Source organism: Sinohyriopsis cumingii, chromosome 15 (assembly GCF_028554795.1).
Source record: "Sinohyriopsis cumingii isolate HCF-2022 chromosome 15, ASM2855479v2, whole genome shotgun sequence".
In the NCBI taxonomy this organism is placed as follows: domain Eukaryota; kingdom Metazoa; phylum Mollusca; class Bivalvia; order Unionida; family Unionidae; genus Sinohyriopsis; species Sinohyriopsis cumingii.
In genome coordinates this window covers 36,293,820-36,314,981 of record NC_142975.1, presented here as the reverse complement: position 1 = coordinate 36,314,981, position 21,162 = coordinate 36,293,820, and the positions used below count along the sequence as shown (strand labels likewise).

Sequence of the window (21,162 nt, the reverse complement as noted above, 5' to 3'; positions counted from 1 at the left end):
ATATCACGAGGCTATATAAAATCAGCAATGCTATTAGGAATAGATAAACCCCGTGAATTCATAGGTTTTGATGTGACAAAAGTGTTGCTGAAATCAGTCGTGTCTAATCCGAAGTCTCAACATTGCTAAAAGCGTATTTTCGCGCTCCCAAGCTCTGTTCCCATTTTGAAATCTGGCTAAATTGAGCTCTTTCTCCTTTCTTTTTTCTCGCTCTGCTGCTTGCTTTTCTCTTTCTATCTCTCGCTAGGACACTTCTTGTTCCTTGTGTTTTCTAAGACTTGGCTCCACGAATTCAGCTAAATGGGCCACTTCGTCTCCTAACTTGTTCTTCCCAATCGACTTAAATTCCCAAACTAGTTATTTGTCAGTATCCATCCTGGTCTACTTGTACGGGCTCACAAAAGCTAAGTTCTCAATCTACGCTCTGGTCTTACTATAAACGGGCAGTACACAGCCTGACTTTCTTCCCAAATTCAGCTTAACGCTTGCACACCAAAACAAGGTGTAATTACTATCACACGAGATACACTGGACAACAAATTTTTACAAAAGTCATGTTACTGAAATAAAATTAGTCAATTCTTATCAATTTTTATGTGCTGAACACGAATATGACAGTCAAATTGCAAAATTGGCTCTAGTTTTTTTGTAATCTGCAAGAAATTAATGTTTACATAACGAAATGCATTCCAATAGTAAAAGGTCAACTGTAATAGCCTACCTATAAAAAATCAAGTCATTGACTACATCTTAGATTTCTTCGCCTGTCTCTTGTACAGCTGTTCGGGAGCATCTCTGAGGAGTGTCCAGCAGTAGTCAGCCAGCATTGTAGTGGACCATTTTCCCTGGTATCTTTGTTCCATTGTTGCGATATCTTGATGAAAACGTTCGCTGTGTTCATCACTAACAATACCACAGTTGCTAGGAAAGAAATCCAAATGGGAATGAAGGAAGTGAATCTTTAGAGACATATTGCAGCCAAGTTTCTTATACTTCATCAACATGTCTTCTACTAGTTCCTTATAGTTTTCTGCCCTAACATTTCCGAGGAAGTTTGTAGAAACTAGGCGAAAAGCATTCCATGCTTGTTTCGCGTCACCTTCCAGCAAGTTGTTGAACCGGTCATCTTTGAAAAGCTCTCGAATCTGAGGACCCACAAAAACTCCCTCTTTAATCTTTGCTTCGCTGAGTCGAGGGAATTTTTCATGCAGGTATCGGAATGCTGGCAAAGTCCGGTCAATGGCTTTCACGAAGTTCTTCATCAAACCTAGTTTGATGTGAAGGGGTGGTAGCAAGATTTTCTGAGCCTCAACCAGAGCTGGGTGTTGGATATTCTTCTCTCCAATGGCTACATTCTGCCTGTGAGTCCATTCCTTCCTCATGTAGTGCATTTCCCTTGCTCGGCTATCCAACTCGCATAAGAAACACATGTATTTTGTATATCCTTGCTGCAGTCCCATTAAAAGGGCAACTACCTTCAAATCACCACAGAGGTGCCAGCTGTACTTGTTATACTCAATGGAATTCAGTAGCTGCCTTAAGTTATCGTATGTCTCTTTCATGTGGACAGCATACGCTACTGGAATAGATGGAAGAATGTTTCCATTGTGCAAAAGCACAGCCTTGAGACTCAGTTTCGAAGAGTCCACAAATAGTATCCATTCTTGTGGGTCATGAGTGATTTTTAAAGCATTCATGAGGCCCTCAATATCGGAACAGAATATCAGATTACTTTCCTTTCTGAAGAAAGGCTCCAATTGCTGGTGGCGCTTTCGATATGCAGTAATTGTGACATCTTCTTCTAGAAGATTCCATTGTTGGAGTCTTGATCCTAGCAATTCTGCCTTGTTCTTTGATAAGTCCAAATCACGAATCAGGTCATTTAGTTCTTCCTGTGTTATTCTGTGTGGGGTTGATGATGCACCACAGTGAAAATCTGGATCACTGCATGCTGATGGACCAGGAGAAGAACAGGTCGACTCACCTTTGTCTTCGTCAGATGAATCAAGAGAATATTCTGCTGGAGGTTCTGGAATAGGAAGTCCCTCACCATGTGGAACTGGTCTCAATGCAGACGGAATGTTTGGGTAGACTATTCTCGACTTCTTTCACTTCGTTATTCCGCCGGAAAGAGGAGGAACCAAGCAGAAGTAACAGTCATTTAGGTGGTTGCTTGGCTCTCTCCACACCATTGGGACTGCAAACGGCATTGATGACCTTTTGCAATTCAACCACTGTGATAGCTGTGTTGTACATGTAGCACAGCATATATGCGGAGCCCAAGGCTTGTCTTGGTCACCAACCTTGCATCCGAAGTAAAGATGATATGCCTTCTTCACTTGAGAATTGATACTTTTCTTCTGGTTGGCAAATGTCACTTCCCCAGAAATATAGCAAAAATTGTCCGCGGTATTAACACACTTTCGAGGCATTACTGTTCTTTATTGTACGTAAATGGATAAAATAATAAGTTTTATGTAACAGTAGCTTGAACTGTCTCGCACAACGTCTAAAATATTTTAAATGCTGAACCTATCTGATTGGGCTTTATATAGTACACTGCTTACGTCAGCTTCAGCAGCCGCCTGGCATTAGTATAATAGGCCTACACATGTATAGTACACTGCTGACGTCAACTTACTTCAGCAGCCGCATGGCATTAGTATTGCATTGCATCAGAAAATGATGCAATCAACTGTGGATGATGTGAGCATGATGGTATTATGCAATGTTACATCATTATTCCGGATGTTGCTGCAGTCCTACTGGAGAAATTTACACAGTGAAACATAGAAAATGAGGTATATGAATATCTTCAAAACGAGAGCCAATACAAATTTTTCACGGTTATATTCGTGTTCGGCACACCAAAATACTACAGATTAGGGCCTTTTCAAGTCAGTAATGATTTCACTGTTGACCAGTGATACCTAATTAGCTCTTCTCCCAGGAGAATGCTATGGTAATTCCCCTAGTCCGCAAATTCAGAATGCGACCCCTTTTTCCCCAAAGGCAGCGAATAATATCTTAGGTCCGTGCTTTAATTTCTTACAATCCTATTATGACAACATAAAAGAAATGGCAAGAAAATTCCATGCACTTATCATATAAAATGCACAGTCAAGGGTGAATCTCACTCGAATCGATATTTTCTTCACGAACGCTAAGAAATTATTAATGTTGGAGAGATCACATTTTATTTTATACTTGCTCAAATTTTTCACTTAAATAAATTGTCTTAAATCGACGGACAAGCACCAACGTTGTGACTCGGTAGTGGTGGTGGTTAACGTTATCTAGAGGATGACGGACCACGGTGATATTGCCTGGAGCAAGTGGATAACAAAATGTATGTAATTAATGGATCGAATAAATAGTGATATGAGAAAGATATGGGGTATAAAAATAAGAGCCCACTTATATAAAATATATCACTTTAAAGCCACAATGCCGACAAATCTAACTAATGTTTATAAGAATGGAGCTAGTTTGATTTTAAAAAAGCTACCTGACATGCACCGTTCTTTGAAATAATCAAAATATTAGGTTTAAACGATATTCAAATAAGAATTAAGAGGTGCCAATTAAGTCAATTAAGTCGCTAGTAATTATGGTCTTTTTCGGGATTGCTTCAAAAGTAAGGATGTGACACAGTCGATAAATTCCGTTAGTGATTACTTTCATAACAACAACATTCAGACGTAGCGCACAAACTGATTCAAGAGAGAATGGAGAGAGATAGAATCGTATAGTTTGCTGTATACCTAACTGTGTTCAATCACATACGCAAATAGTTTATCGTAAACCGGCGCGTACCGACCAGTAGCTTGATTTTGACTCGTACAATACATTAGATCAGAAATTCAGGGTGGTCTGAAAATTGTGTCAAACAGCGAACGTCGTTATATCTGACCCAAACGATTTAAGACAAGAACTAGATCGTGTCAATGCTGCCCTCAAGAGGTCTCATTATCCGGAATCGGCGATTAATCGTCTTATGACGGTTTCCAACAAGCTCAGCCCTAGTCCCAATGACACTACGTGGAAGCGTAGACTAACTGGGAGAATATATTCGAAAGGTAACATCATTCTACCATATGTAAAAGAGACTTCCGAATTCCTGAAGCGCGTTTTTCAACGACACAATTAATGTGTGTTTTACACCGTACCTGACACTAGGACAGATGCTAGTTCACCCAAAGGATAAGTTTGTTAAGAGAGATATTGGTGGACCTATCTATCACAATCAGTGTGACGTACAGGGTGAAAGTCAGTGCCATCACGTCTATTTTGGGCAAACGGAAAGTACATGAAAGCGAGATTTAATGAACATAGAACGCCAAGTTCAAGCTCGTTTGAAGTATCAAGGCACATCTACAATGTTTGTCCTGGCCATACTGTAAGTTGGAACTCAGTGAAATCCTTAGATCGAGAACAAACCTGTTTGAGCGGGGGGTTAAAGACTCGATCTACATCCGTGCGCACATTACAGCCTGCCGAATATCTGGGACAATATGTTAACGTCGCCCAAGATAATCCGACGTATCATAGTGTTAGCTTCTTATGTTTACATGGGTGATGTTGACAAACGGATACCCCTGTTCAACATAGGAATAATTCCTGCACATATGAAAAATGGCCGGGTATCTCATTTTGAGGAAGATACTACAACGCTCATAATGTGATGAAACGTCGATATGATCTTGTTTTAATGGAACCGAACGATGTTTTGAACTAATATCAAGATTCTGTATTATTCAGACTATTTGGCGTATACTTAAATAATAACCAAAACGTTTCTACAAAATGCAATTGACAGTTCCGCTTACACACATATGACTGTTTGCGGGTCACTCCAGATTCAACACCGTTAGTTGGTTGGGGTTGATTTATCACTCTGACTCCTCATGTGATGCGGCCCACAATGTTCTCTTTCTTGCATCCAGCTTCGTAGTGGTCTCAGCTACAACATGGCTCCCGTCTACTCTTTCCCTTGTTCTATTTTTCCCATTTTTCAGAATCATCTTTGAAGACTTCCAAGACTCGTCCCTTGGACTTTTATTTAACTAGACAAAATACATGGTATTTTCCATGAATCACGGTCCGAGCTAGACTGGCTGATTTCGGGATGAATAACATTTATAAAACATGAAATTTCAGCCGGGAAACCTACCCCTTATTTAGCTTAGTCAGGCAAAATTAGATTTGTCTAACGGCACTTATTTAATTCACACCCATCGAGATCTGAGTAATTCCTCAGATTTCTGCGCTTTCTGAATGAACCGATTTCTGCATTGTTTCGTCTTACGAAACCTATTTGAACAGTTACAATAGTTGTCTCAGCGTCATTTCAACTCGTGGCATTTCCCGATGCTTAAAACCAAATTCACCTCGCCCCGGCGAATCATCCTGACCGTTATCAACTGAAAATATATAAAATGTTAGTAAGATTTTTGTCATTTGTTATTTATATTTAATTTGTATTGTTTGTTTGTAATGTTTGAATGATTGTATGCTTTGCAAATCTGTATTTTGTATATGTCCTTGTCCAAAACAATATTTCACACATAATCGTCATCAAACAGTCAATTAAAGTTATGTACGTCTGCGTGTGCCTGCCTGAATACTGTGTAACGAATGGTTTAGGATTTCAGTTTTGGCATTGTACTTTGTGGATGGGGGAAGGTGTTATGGCTAGATGAATACTTGTACTAATACCGTAACCTTACTTTATATTAACTAGTGCATCTCCCTTTTCCTAACTTATATTCTCTCTTTACTCAGACCAGTTGGAGATCAGAGCAAAACGATGATATCATTGAACTCTTGTTATACTTTAGACACGTGAAGATTGAGGCGCAATAAAAATCACGCATCTGCTCAGAGATCCAGAGCATGTTATTCAATATGACAAAAAGTTAAACAAAACCTATGTTGGAACTCAGAACTAATCTCGATATAAAAGTGAAGTTTCTTTTAATCTCTGTCAAGATGAAGGTCATTGGGAAATACAATGTTAATAACGCATAAAAAGAAATTAGTTATTGTAAGAACTGAAAACCGAGGCCCAGAAGCAAAAGCCACAAGTGTTATGCGTATCAAGAGCAAGGACAGCGAAAGAGATGAAGGAGGAAAAGGAGAAATAGAAGATTCTAGAAATAGAAAAAGAGAAGAATACTCTTTCAAAGAAAAAAAGAGAAGTGATTGACATGTATTATTATTATTATTATTATTATTATTATTATTATTATTATTATTATTTATAGTAGAAGTAGTAATAGTAGTAGTAGTAGTAAGAAGACAAAGAAGAAGAAGAAGAAGAAGACACACTCCCTTTCTTTTGTGGGGTTTGGTTTTCAGTTTAGATATGATTAGGAATCACCTTTTGCTGAGTGATATTAGTGACCATAAATAGTAGCTTTTGATTAGAAACGATTACTTCAACTTTCTCTCATCAGAGTCACACTGCTGCTGTTCCTGCTGCTAGCTTATTTAGTAGTAGTAGTAGTTGCTTTCATGGAATGTCTCTTGTGAGTGATGAAATATGCTTCCTTCAACGATCATATATGCTTCAGTTCATCAAGAACTATGTATCAGACTCGCGGGTTCAGACTTTTCAGGTACCTTCACTCTCTTCACCATTCTTGTACAAAAGAATGTTCTTATCCACATATAAATCTCACTGACTGTTCTTTCTTGTTCTTTTAAATGTCTTATACTGGCTAAGGTTGTGCAGTAGGATGAGCTGTCAAAACTCATGCGATGACAGAACATCTTCAGAAATCCAAATCCAATAGATTCTTAGGAGCATAAGATATTATCGAGTGCGTAATCGTAGCAGCAGGTATAACGGTACCAATTGCGCAAGTCCATGTGGGTGGAGCTTAAAGTGTAGGGAACATTGCATTCAGAAATAAAGAAAAATGATAGCTGTGATTGGTGCATTAAGTAAGAGTTGTACTTTCTGTTAGGCTTAAAAAAAAACGTTGCGCCTCTTGGCAACATGTGAGATTATGTTAGTTCATATCTAGATCATATTTTGTATTTTTTACTATTTTTTTAAAATATGGTATACATGGCTGAAACTCAGTCTGTTGTGACGAGATAACTCTTACCCCTGTCTAGTTCCAGCAGAGTTATCTCTCTTAAATGCAATGGAGTACCTGGTTTTGTCCTTGTCAAATTGACAATCTAGCATTGGTCTCTATGACAGTGTGTGACATGCATGCTGATGTAGGACAGAAAGTATATTTATTTCACAAAACATTAGTATTGAGGTATATGGAAAAACAATTGGTACCGTGATACCTAAAGGGAAGAACAGGCTCACATTGTATCCATAGAAACGGATACATGTGGGCGGCAATTATGAACTGTACTAGTTGTGATGTAGGAAAACAAATGGATGCTGAACAGTTCTGGTAAAATATTAAAAGTCTTTTAAGAATAACATGTATGAAATCTTCAGAAAATAGCACAAGTTGGCTTTGGATGGGGACTTTTGATAACTATAGCTATGACAGATATAGACTTGTGTTGCCTGATGCCTTTATGTCTGTGTTGTCTGCTTCTAGACTGGAATACATGCAACAAAATAAGCTATGTAAACATAATATAGTTCCTTTGGCCAAATATTGAATATTTTACATGCAAAAAATGAAAAATCATGTGTACGAAACAACTATCTTGTTCCTTGTAAGGCATGCCATAAACCAGGATAGAGAACATTCAAAGTACACCTGTAGATAGATCACTTGTACCATGTAGGATGTTCTGGCATGAATAATGTTAGGCAATTTATTAAAGATATGGTATTCCTTCCCACTTTGATTTTAATTGTCCTTCTCTAATTGTCAATTTTTTGTACACTTTCCTGCCTTGAAATTGTTCATGCAGTTTATTTAGAGTTCTTCTGCATTCCCTTTTGTTGAAGAAGCAGGGAATGCCAACAGACAAGAGCAGTTTCTTTAAGTCACCATTTCCCATTGACACTTTTATAAGCCCAATTATAACTTACTATTGACTTTCAATTAATTCTATTTATCTCTGTCCAGCTGTTCTTGTGGAATTTCCATATTAGGTTAACATTCCTGATAACCATATTAGTCACAGATGACCCATTCCTTCTATTCAAGTCCACACTGTTTTTCAAACTTTCCATCCCATCGCAAGAACCTTTCATGGGACCATATCTACGGCACTGTAGAAAACAGTAAATATGTGATACAATAAAGTCACATCATATCACAAAGCATAATTACATCAATCTTGAGGTCTCCGCTACATACAGAAGCCTGAATGTTAGGTTCTCACTTTATCAGTAATGTATTTTTGGATAATTTAATTGCATTGAAGTTAATACATGTTTTCATGAACTTATCTATATTACATGTATAATATTTTGGAGTAATTAAAAATATCACACCCTATGTATACTATTCAATTATCTCTCTTACACCAGACATAACATTTCAAGAAATAAAAACTCACATTTTCAGTGATTGGTCATGAAAATAAAGAGAAGATTTGTGAAGTATTGTATTAGCCCTCAGTCTTGATGCAAATAAAAGTAGAAGCAACTTAATAATTTCTTACAGTAAAGTTTACAAGTTAACAAATCTGATAAAGCATGTTTTGTTTGGTTTAGGTATTTTTTTTTGCATATTATTATTTATTTCTTATGTATGAGAAAGATAAATCGTATGCATCTATATTATCTACATTATTCACCCTTTTATATTAGATCGGAATGAACACCACTTCATCTGAAATGTTGGTGCCTGTAAAGGATGTTTTAGTACAGGGGCGTTCGCGCTGTCCTTTGATCTATGGGGCACTGCCTCCATATATTGTCCAAGGTAAGGTCATCAAACTTTCACTTCTAATTTTTCTAATTGCTGCTTTTGTCTCCTTTAATTCCTTTATCATCAGCTATATCTCCCTTTTACATACACACTTTCCTGTTTTTAACTCTATTTGACGCGCTGTACTTATTGTTTAGATTTGGCATTTTTCTGTATTTTATTCCCCATATTTTACCCCCAATCCAACCTAACCACTTAGAAGCTGTGATCTACTAAATTTGGTGACTGATTGGCTTACTGAATCAATTTTATTCACAACACAAAGGGGGTAAGCTTTCTATTTGTGTTAAAAGAAGATAGGTAGGTAGACCTTTGCGTGAGGACTGGGGATTAGGGACCTCATGTATCTGCAGACAGTGTAAAGTGTTCAAAGCTTATACTTTATAATAAGATTGGGTCATGTCCATCAGTCTCTAATGTTAAGTTCTGCATCCACGAAACAAATATAAAATCCTTTCTTTTAGGTGAATTGCACTTTTTGAAGTAGGAAAGGTAAATACTATTTGGTACATTGACCTTTGACCTAGTTATTACATAATATGATATAATGTGATTTATTCCATATCACCCATGTGAAGTTCAAAAAGAGCTGATATGAATTAGACACAACGCATAGTTAAAAGAATTCATTTTATTTCAAAAGGTGATTTTGCTAGTGAAGCAAAAGTATGAAAACAAGAGTTCAAACAGCTCAATGACATTTCTATACACATTCATATAAGACATAGCATAGTACTTCAAAAAATTGTTTTTCACGAGTGAGACTAAGTACATTTGTTACTTATCCGGTCCTGAACTATTTCACCGATTATTGGAAACTGTAAGGTTTTCTTTAGGTATAACTGTTCCAATTACGCAAGTCCAGGTGGGTGGAGCTGAAAGTTTAGGGAACATTGCATTCAGAAATAAAGAAAAACACTAGCTGTAATTGGTGGATTATGTATGAGTTGTATTTTCTGTTAGGCTTATAAAAAAAGTTGTGCCTCTTGGCAACATGTGAGATTATGTTAATTCATATCTAGATCATATTTTTATGATTTTTGTTTTAAATGTGGTAGACATGGCTGAAACTATGTCTGTTGTGACTAGATAACTCTCACCCATGTCTTGTTCCAGCAGAGTTATCTCTCTTAAATGCAATGGAGTACCTGGATTTGTCCTTGTCAAATTGATAATCTAGCATTGTTCTCTATGACTGTGTGACATGCATGATGAGGTTGGATAGAAAGTATATGTATTTCTCAAAGCATTAGCATTGTGGTAAATGGAAAAACAATTGGTACCGTGATACTGTTTGGCCATCTATATGAATATACTGCTTGCGAATTCAAACACAACAGATTGGTCTTTAACTCAGCAGTGTGTGTTGTGCTTTAGCTGTAAATCGCTTTTACAATGTTGATGGTATAAATGCTCTTTTATTCATCCTGAGTAAGCAACACCACATATCCTCCAACGTTCCCATTGATTGACGCAAAACACCCGATAAATTCATTGTGTAATACTTGTTCGGATTGAGTGAGTCCAAAACTCTGTCGATTAGTGTTCCACTGAAGACCATTTCTTCGTCGGTCTTGTCATCCGTTCTCAAGACAACCATAAAGAGGTGGAATGACGTGGACTCATCAAAAATTTATATTTTGACTGAGTTCATGTGAAGTTATCTATCGTTCTATCTATCTATATAACTATCTATCTATCTATCTATCTATCTATCTATCTATCTTTATATCTAACTATTTATCTATCTACCTACCTATCTATCTATCTGTAATAAACTGACTACGAACAGTGCAAAGCTAGTATCTAGCTAGCCTAGGCGCTTTCGACTCTTAATGAGTATTTTCCAAAGGCAAATACAAAACATGGACAAGATAAACAAATAAAACTGACAAACCGTTGTCTTTGTAAAACTTTATATGACTTCTGGGGTTTAAACTATCGGAACAGGTTATGATGACCTTTGACAAGGTCATATTTAACCTATCATGCTGAAATATGTCATTATACCCATAAAACCAACAACAAATCTATGAAGTTCATAATTAGAGACACTTCACATTCAAGACACCTTAAATTATGCAAGAGTATGTTCCCAATTAATGTTCACATTACCTCAATATTTCAAATAGGTTAATAATAGGAAACAGAATAGTACACTGACACCATGAAATTAAACTTTTCATAGAATATTGTAGTATTTAAATGTGTCATATTGAAAAAGAGGCTTTTCAGACTGTCTTTCCTTTAGCTAGACGTCAAAATGTTTTAACATTAAAATTTGTTGAAAACATGCTTCAGTCTGGCGCGTAATCGTATGTACGACCGAATACGTATATGGACCAACGTGATAAGTATGTCAAGCTTATATTATCTCAGGCTCGATATAACCATGCATTATAAAGCTCGTTGAATTGAAAACAACAAAAGTAAATATGCCATTTTACAGTTAACTTGATACACAAACTCCCCTAATACTTAATCACCAGTATTGCATTCCATCCTAGTGACAAAACGAAAACAATAGTAAAATTTGTGTAGTTAGGAAAGAACGGCAATGGTTATTATTTTATAATATACGCAAACCTTACTCAAAAGTCACATTAGCGATGAAAAATAACGAACAGCAAAACAATTTAGTTCATTGTGTCATGTTACATGAATACTGAGTTCCAAATATAAATTATTTTAAAACTAAATTAGATTGCGTGTCGCGTACATCTTAATCTGTATTTCCTTGTATATATGTCGTGAAATATAATTAAAGGAGGAAAGAGTGTATAATTTGCAACAGTCTCGTTCAAAAGTATCTAAAGCTCCACATATACCCACGATAAACAGATAATATATAAATAAGCATACAACGATAGCTGATCCTTATTAAGGAAGCAATACATGTGTATAAAGTTAATGGCATGTTATTTATTCAAGACGGTCTAACAATGACAGCTTACGGTGTTTTCGTTCTGATTGAGATCAAACGAATAATGAAAGACGGTTCATTTCATCCATAAGCATCATTACTTGTTTTCGATGCGTCTCTCAGGCCCTGTTTCTCTTACCATTTCATGCGTTAGATAATAGTTCCATTGCAAGAGAGAGACAGCCCCTTCATTCATGTAGCAACCATTAACTTCGAATCGCCTCTCATTCACACTAGAACATTGTTTTTCGTAGTTTTTTTAAGTGGATCTACCTATTCGATTTAATAATCTACTGCCTCAGTTAGTGATTGTAATATTCTTTTCACTTTATTCTCTGAGAGAGCTAGAAATATATCATCATTATATCATTCGTTCAGCATTTATTATGATTGTTGTTTAGAATGTTTTTGATACAAAGAAATGATTGAAAATAGATCGAATGTTGATAGCAACTCACCTTCTGCTATTCAAATCGTTTAGAGTATGCAATGACTAATTTTGTTAGAATTCTTAATAATTTAGAAAATGAAGATGGAAATGAGATGAGAAAGCAAATTGTTAATGAATCAATCAACCTTATCAGTAAATAGTCTCTTTGGTATATTATCCTAAAATAGTTTACTGGGCAATACTTATTTCCGTAGTGTTGTAATACATTCGTTCTATAAAGATGGTCACGTGAAGGAAATACACAATATAAGATTTAAATAAAGACATTGACTTTGGTGTAATCGTTACGATGACATTCAGATCATTCCACATTACAATCATATTAAATAAGCTAATGGTTATTGACAACATAATGTCTCTTCACCATACAGTTTAAAACCGCCAGCTGAGGCGGACGGTGGGAGACACATCGACTAATCAGATCTTTGCACTCTTTTCCCCAGTTGCCTATCATTTTATATTGTGTCGTCCGATGTTTTGATTCGTCTATACAAATATACAAGCAGATGTAGCATTGACCGTGAAGTCCCGTATGATAACGTATACTGTATGAATCTTTGTATTGTTCAATAAATCGTATTAGCAGCGGAAAATGCTCCTTATAGAAGGGATTCGTTTATTATCTCAGATTAGTTTCGGTCATTTAGTTACTTGTATGTTTGTCATGGGCTACATAGAAAGTAGGTCATACTTTTATGTTTGTCATGGGATACATAGAAAGTAGATCAAAGGGAATGTGTAAGCCTATCAATGGTGTCTTTACAGTGTTCATGATGGCGTTTAAATGTGAAGAGTCAATATAGTGGATTTTCTTTATGAGTAAGGAAATTCTTCATACATTTTGAGAACTGCATCTCACAAATTATCATTATATAACGGTTAGGTTAACGTTAACGTTATATGTGTCTTTGTGTGCGTGGATGAGTGTAACAAATGATTTTAATTCAGTTCTGGCATTATATGTGGTGGTGGCATGATATTGCTGGTGGAGTGATAATTGTATATATAAAAAAATCCTTGATTCAATATCGGATTGCTGCTTATTCTATATTCATTAACTCCTCGTCCTATTTTCTCCTGCTAACTCCGTTCGATCCAGGCAATTTTCTTCATATGCAGTACAGCGGGTTGCGGTACGTGATATATTGACGTCTGCTGGTAAAACATTTTAGGCTGAATTTGTGAAATTGGCTGGTGGAGATGGAAAGAGTACGCATACTATATTGTACGTAAGCTGTGATCAGTTAAGTTGTCGAAGCATGTTTTTTATTTATATCAAAATATATATTCATCAGCTTATGATGTTTGGTAATGTGGGTCAATCAAACTCACAACAGTTAGTATTGATATATATAACTGGCAACTTCAGTTTGGATAGTTACAAAGGCCAAACATTCATTCCAGTTAGGATCAGGAACAATTTTCCCTAACAGCAGCTACATTTAAATTGAGCCCTGTTGAAATCGTCTTTCCTTTCCATTGCAGTATTATGTATATACGTATTGTGTTTTTACGTTGTGGCCATGAGTTTTGATTGTAATAATCATTTGTAAATAGCATATTACATATATATTTTTGTATATAATTGTATATTTTATTTTAAGATAATGTTTTTATTTTGTACGCATCACACGTACTTAGATTTAAGTTTAGGACATTGATTTTTCCCTTGGAAGAAAACAAAACACGGTTTACATGGTGTATTTTATGCCATTTACAAACATTTCAGTAAACAAACCTGACTTTGTTAACAAATTTGATGGAAAATCCCATTTAAAACGATCCATTTGCAGTGCAATTTTTTGTTACGTACGTCGAGTGACAATCTGTATATAGGTTTGAAGGAATCAGTATTATTTCATTTCTTTTTTAACACTAGTCTTTGTTCAAAAATGTTTAGTTATTTTCAGTTATAATTTGACAGAAATTAGTTTTTACAAGTTATTGTTTGAAATTACAAAGTACTCGTTGACAGTTTGGTCTAAATTCATTATATTTTGGTGCATTCATTGAAGAACATTCTGGATTATATTAAGACTATTGCCACATCAGCACATTCAAATCTGGAATTAATTCTGAACTTTTGAACGTGTGATAGAATGTTTGTGATTATTTGGGATTTTATTCCAAATAATATACTTTCCTTTTTAAATTTTAATTTTGCATTCGTTGAAAATAAATTATGTGTTTAATGTTACTAAATTTGTTAGTTTTGGTTTTAATGTTACTTAATTTAAGATCCTAGAGTCGTACATCTCTGGTGGCCTAGTGGTTAGAGCTTCCGCCTCAGATGCGGTACGTCGCGGGTTCGAACACCGGCCGAGGTATACCAAAAACTTATACTAACAGCTGCCTCGCTAGGCGCTCAGCATTAAGGGGTTAGTGTTAGGACTGGTTGGCCTGGTGTCGGGATAGTGTGACTTGGTGGGGCATGGTGCTATATGTCTGTGGCATGATTCCCCAGTGTTAAACATCACTATAAACTGCTATGCTGCAGACATCGTATGTGACTGAAACATTGTTAACGCTACGTTAAAAGTCCAAATCACACAAACAAACACACACATACGCACGCACGCACACGCACCCGCATACACATACACACACCATAGAGTCGTAACAGCAGTCGCGATCTTTAACATATATTGGGTTCATGTTGTCTGTCCATCGTCCATGTACCTTCTGTAACACCGTACTGTAACAATTATATGTATGTACATATGTACAACAAGACCTAATTGGATATGTATATTCCCAGATAGGGATTTAAAGATTTGATCGAGTTCCGACCTAGTTTTTAGGACTTCTTTCTTTTTACCAAGGAAAGCATGTTTGGATGTAAGAAAGGTGTCTTTATTACTGTATGTAAACAGGACTAAATTTGAAGTACCTGTCTACTGAGGTTTCATAGGCCTGAATAGGGTCTGATGACCTTTATCCAGTTTTAAATCAACGACACGCATTATGAAGGGAGTGGGGGTGAGTGCTCTGCAAATATTATTGATGTTATTGTGTCGGATTATGTTGACTTTAATCATTGAAGGTAAACAGAAGATGAGACAATGGCTATTTAAATCGCCTCTTCAAATTAAGGAATGCAGACTAATGAGATTAGTTAACACCTACCAAATGACTTTGATACAAACAGTATGGATCTTTAGACAAGAAATTCGGATGCGTGGGATGATTAAAACCTGTTTGCTTGAGTATCAATTTGAAATTGGAAATTCTAGAATGACCTGGAACATTGCAGATATATATATATATATATATATATATATATATATATATATATATATATATATATATATATATATATATATATATATATACAGAAACACCACAAAGATTTTGGCCCAGATTTTAAAAGTTTAATGGAATTACAACAATAATGTAAAAATGGTTTGAAAACGTGCAACTTCATCTTATACTCTAAATTTAAGAATTAACTTCTTAAAACTGTCAAAGGAAACAAACCAATAAACATTCATATCATGTGTTTTCGGACATCCGGAGCCACATATGATTTTGGTTTTCAACCTCGCTTTGAAAGATATTCTATCATCAGCTTTAGGAGAAAAGGAAACCATTATGTTAATATAACACGACATTAATAACAATAAAACAAGTGTGTTGAATAATGGACAATAATTACAAACGATAGAGGTCATAATGACATCCATTTCGTATTAAACAGGCCGTTATATAAAAACAACAAAATTCCCAATACATTTCCATATCACCGCATACGTTTAACTATATTGAAAAAGTAAAAACATCATCGACACTTCTCACGTTCATATGCAACATACAATGGGTTCCAAGCTTGCAGAACACTGCACAGACAACAAAATATTACTATAATACAACATATATTCCTGAATATTAGAGACACCAGCAAATTAAAGGGTTAATTGAAAGTTATTTTCCTGAAAATGTAATGCAACAAAAAAAAAACAAACTGAACCAGTCCTTCACGACAGTAATGAAATCTTTCTAAATTTCAATTCATGATATGTAAAATGAACTATAAGAAAATGACCTATTACGTCATGTTATATATAATATTTTTACCATGAAAATACTCGTTAATATATTAAAACATCGAATTATTACATGTAACATACATACATGCATGCATACATACATACATACATACATACATACATACATACATGCATGCATGCATGCATACATACATACATACATATATACATACATACATACATACATGCATGCATGCATACATACATACATACATACATACATACATACATACATATATATATACATGCATACATTCAAAAAGATTACAGGCAATTAAAAGTGCCCAAACAAATATTCTCATGGTTTTATAATATCTGAGTACATTTAAATTTATAAAGCAAAACAAAATTATTAACTTTTCATTGCGTTTTGACATTAGGACATTTCTTATGAAATAAAATATACCAAAAGTTAAACCACATGGATAGTACGTCATATAAAAGTTAAGAGAAAACTTGTCTACATAGAAAATGATAGGACTTTTGTACATCGCAAAAAACACAAATCAACAAGAAAATCTTTTCTTGTCGAGACGCTCTATCTTAACATTGCGGTATTGACTGAAGTAAAGACGCAAACACAAACCAACGCCAAATTGATTACTATATTAAACATCAGTCAACAATGTCTCCACAAAATGCAAGCCATGTAAACTCATTAAAGAAAACATGTTACAAAAATATATATCATGCTACGAATAGCTTCATATACAACATATCTAAATATTAAAAAACGTCACCCGTATGTTCCTGTAGATCTTACTATATACCAGTACAAAGCTTTAGTAAAATGTACATGTGTATAGAAAATGTAAGGGTTTTTATTTTATTACATCACGTTTAATCCTTTAAAAATAGCATGTCACATAATCGGCGTTAAATAAAGAACAACAACATCTCTTTCCGTTCCTTAAGTTATATATATATATATATATATATATATATATATATATATATATATATATATATATATATATATATATATATATATATATGAACGAGAAAATCAGCCATTGTACAAAGATCGCAACCGTTTGAACCTCATATTTTGTCCTCTTTTATTCATCTCAGTGGCTGATTCCGAGGAATATTTTCTCGTTTAAATGGGACCTGGATACCGACTGAGTTAATCTGAGTAATTATATAATGGACAAAACATATACTTGGTCCAGAAAGCCTTATCTCTATGAGGGTCCCCATACTCCTGAAAATCCGCTTCCATAAACGTCACGATGGGAAACTTGGCTGCATATAGGGGTCAGTGACGTTAGGACAAACAGACAGGTGTGACTGAAGCTGCCTCCAAAGAATTTCCTTTTCTTTCCTTAGCTCTCGTATTTGATTTTTCAAGGATGTGTTGTTAGATTCAAGTGTCTGTGTTTCCTGAAAGGAATGGTGTAAATATATATATTGGATTGCATTCTACTACTACTGCTACTACTACTACTACTACTAATAATAATAATAATAATAATAATAATAATAATAAAATCAGCAGCATCAGCACAGACAGATTCAGAAGCATCAGGATTATGCGCTGTTAGCAAATGGTATTTCAGGGCCCCGAGTCGCCGAGTGGTCTAAAGCGCTCTCTGTTACGGATCACTGCCATCTCACCTCTGTATGCGTGGGTTCGTGTCTAGGATTCGGCCAATGTGGGTATGCGAGAAAGCTTGCCAGTAGCTTCTCGTGGGTCGGTGGTTCTTCCCGGGGTTTTCCAGGGTTCTTCCTCCACCATTAATACTCGCCGCCATGCATAGCATATCTAGTGCTGAAAAAAGCGTTAAACCCAACAACAACATCCACAAGCTTTTGTCTATAGAGGTAAATCTCTGCTTAACTTGCTTAATGTTGAGCTTTGTTTCTGCAATCCTAGTCGGCGTACATGTTTCAACAAATGTTTCCCTTACAAATTTGGATCATACCCAAATTCGAGTTTATGTTACCTGCTTTTCTTTTCCCTTATGTCCATTAAAGACTCCACAAAGACTATCCAAGAAATCCTATGTTTTTTGTTTGTTTATTTAAATTTTGTTTTAGTTTACCTTCTGCAGTTTCGTGCCCAGTGTATTCTGCTTCTCGCGGAATCTTCTTGCCGCCATTCTGTTCTGTTCTCGTCTCCTTTGAACTTTCTCCTTCTCTTCGACTGTCAACTGATAATAAGATTAATACTAATATCAACTATTCAAATAAAATATTTCCATATGCCGACATCAGGAACGGACTTAGAAAACGCTGATCCCGATTACATCCTTTTGGCTGGGCTCCCTGGATTTGCGCGTGGGCCATGATCACGCCATTTACAAATAAAATTTAAAGAATTGTTATATGATATTGAATTAAAAATGTTCTTCCTTCGCTTTAAAATTACATGCTCTCTCTATATATAGTTTTACAAATTCCTAACGCGCGCGGTCTCTGTGAGCCCGGGGCCCGATTTGTCAAAATCGGTCCAATCTGCCTAAGGGCGGCCCTGGTCGACATTACTTGTGCGAAGTTGTCCTTAAACCCTTCATTTAAAAGAGATTTGTAAACAAATGTTGAACACTCAGACAATAATGGAGAAAATTTAACCTGAACCCATATACACTCAACAGAAGCAAAAGGCTCAACTGTGTAATTGTATCAGAATGTATTTCGATTACCGCTGCTGTACATTCGTGCTCTATGGACAGTTTATGTTCTGAAATGCGGTCCCGTAATGTTTGAAAATTCATAGCTGAGTTTTTCAAACCACTGTATCAGAGGATGTAATATGGTGAAGGAGATGATCTGTTGATATATGTAAATGTTTATATTAAAAATTGGTATCAAAACTTAAAACTTAAAACGGTCATAAATGTGCAGTGCAGTGATAACTTTGTAACTAAATGTTAAATAGAACGGAAACATAAAATACCATAATATCGTAATCAGAACAATAATTATTTGATTAACATTGTACAAAAGTTGAGGTACCTCAGCTTTGGGCTTTTCGGTGAAATCATCCATCAGTTCTTCTCTCCCTCCTGTCATCCTCTTAAACTGAATTTTGTTTTTTAATTCCTCTTTTATAATTGGCAACATATTGTTGCTTTCTATCGCCTTGACTGCTGCGAGACTTAGACGGGGATCAATAGTGCTGAACCCCGAAAACTCGGGGAATTCGTGCAATGTTAAGGTCAGTGCACTTGCTGCCGATGCTTCGCAATCAGTCCTACCGTCCATATAAAGGGTCACGTTGACAACGGAATTAGATCTTTCGTACATAGTTCAGACTGAAATATATAAATAAAACATTATATATGACAATCCACCAAGAAAAATATAATTTGTCACTACAATCACTACTATTACTACAATTAATACATCTGCAACTACTACTACTACTACTACTAATAATAATAATAATAATAATAATGATAATAATATAATAATAATAATAATAATAATAATAATAATAATTATTATTATTATTATTATTATTATTATTTTATTACTGTTTTTATTGTTAATATTTTTTAAATTATTATTATGATTAGTAGGAGTAGTAGTACATTATTTTTAGGGACCCCGAGTGGCCGAGTATTCTAAAGCTCTCACCGTTACGGATCACTGCCATCTCAACACTGTCTGCATGGGTTCGAGACACGGGCTTGGCCAATGTGGGTATGTGAGAAAGCTTGCCGGTAACTTCTCGTGGGTCGGTGGTTCTTTCCGGGGTTTTCCCGGGTTCATCCTCCACCATTAATACTCGCCGCCATGCATAGCATATCTAGTGCTGAAAAATAGTGTTAAACCCAACAACCTGTCATGTATAGCCAATCTTGTGCTGAAAAAGAAAGCGCTAAACCATATAACAACAACAACAACACTGTTTTATTCTTTTCCCATTTCCTCCTTTTCCGTATTCTTGATTGTTTCCTCTATTGCATCCCAACCGCTATGTACATACATGTACAAAATTAATCTCTACCTATAGTGTTTTACCTACAATAGAAACTGCAATCATGTTGATTCCCCATGCATGTTTTAACTCAGACAATTCGTAATAGATATTTAAAATAGATCTCTTCTCACAGGCACATTAGGTGGCAGGGGGCAGTTTCACATATTGGCCCATGGCGAATTTCTTAAGTTAAGGGTAAGGTTTTTTAGCTATTTTTGTGTAATAATTAAAGAGGTGGATATATTTATGAATTAGGTGTTTCAGGCTTGTTTTGTTCTTGAAAATGATGTGAGGCATGTCCACCTCTCATAGTCACTGCACAGTATGTAACCAATGTAATACCAATAGTCGGCTAGAAAGCAGAGCTAGCCAACTATAGCAGTAGACGCGTGGGTTCAATTCAATTAGAATGTCTCAATAACGGCGTGGATTACAACTATTCTGAATTGAATAAAACTCTTTAGTAGACAATGTTGTTCAAAAGTATCACCCAGGAAAAGAGCTTGCGTTTGCACTGTCAGCACAACATGCTGTCAAAAATTACCTTCGGATCTGAAAAATGCATTTATACAAAAGGAGGTGGGTGGGATAAACATTTTATTCTAAGAACTTCACTAGACTTGTCAGGTCAAGTGTGTGATATGATTATATTGTGCTTCATAATGCCTGTCCAAACATATTGACCTTTATGACCTCACTGATGTATTATTTTCTTATGAATTTTTATATTAGGCAGGTGGATGCGATATTAAATTTGTACATAAAATATGGCTCCTGCCCCCTTAAATAATAATTTTTTAACATGCAGCGTTATGATCATTATTATATTTTTGTGATGTGTACATTGTGTATACTCTCATTCACACTCTCTGATTTTTTGTATATCTCTATATTTGTTCAACATAAACACTCTTCGGATTAATTCTACAAAAGTCAAAGTCTAGATGAAT

The 21,162-nt window shown here is 35.5% G+C and overlaps 1 long non-coding RNA gene across 1 annotated transcript; it reads right to left on the bottom strand.

Moving 5' to 3' along the window:
• Positions 1-17,442: 17,442 nt before the first annotated feature.
• Positions 17,443-18,430, bottom strand: LOC149781610 (uncharacterized). The gene is made up of 2 exons (XR_016414516.1): positions 18,330-18,430; positions 17,443-17,667 (listed from the first exon to the last, which is right to left on the bottom strand). It is a non-coding gene; the product is annotated as an uncharacterized LOC149781610 (long non-coding RNA).
• Between the last annotated feature and the right edge of the window lie 2,732 nt (positions 18,431-21,162).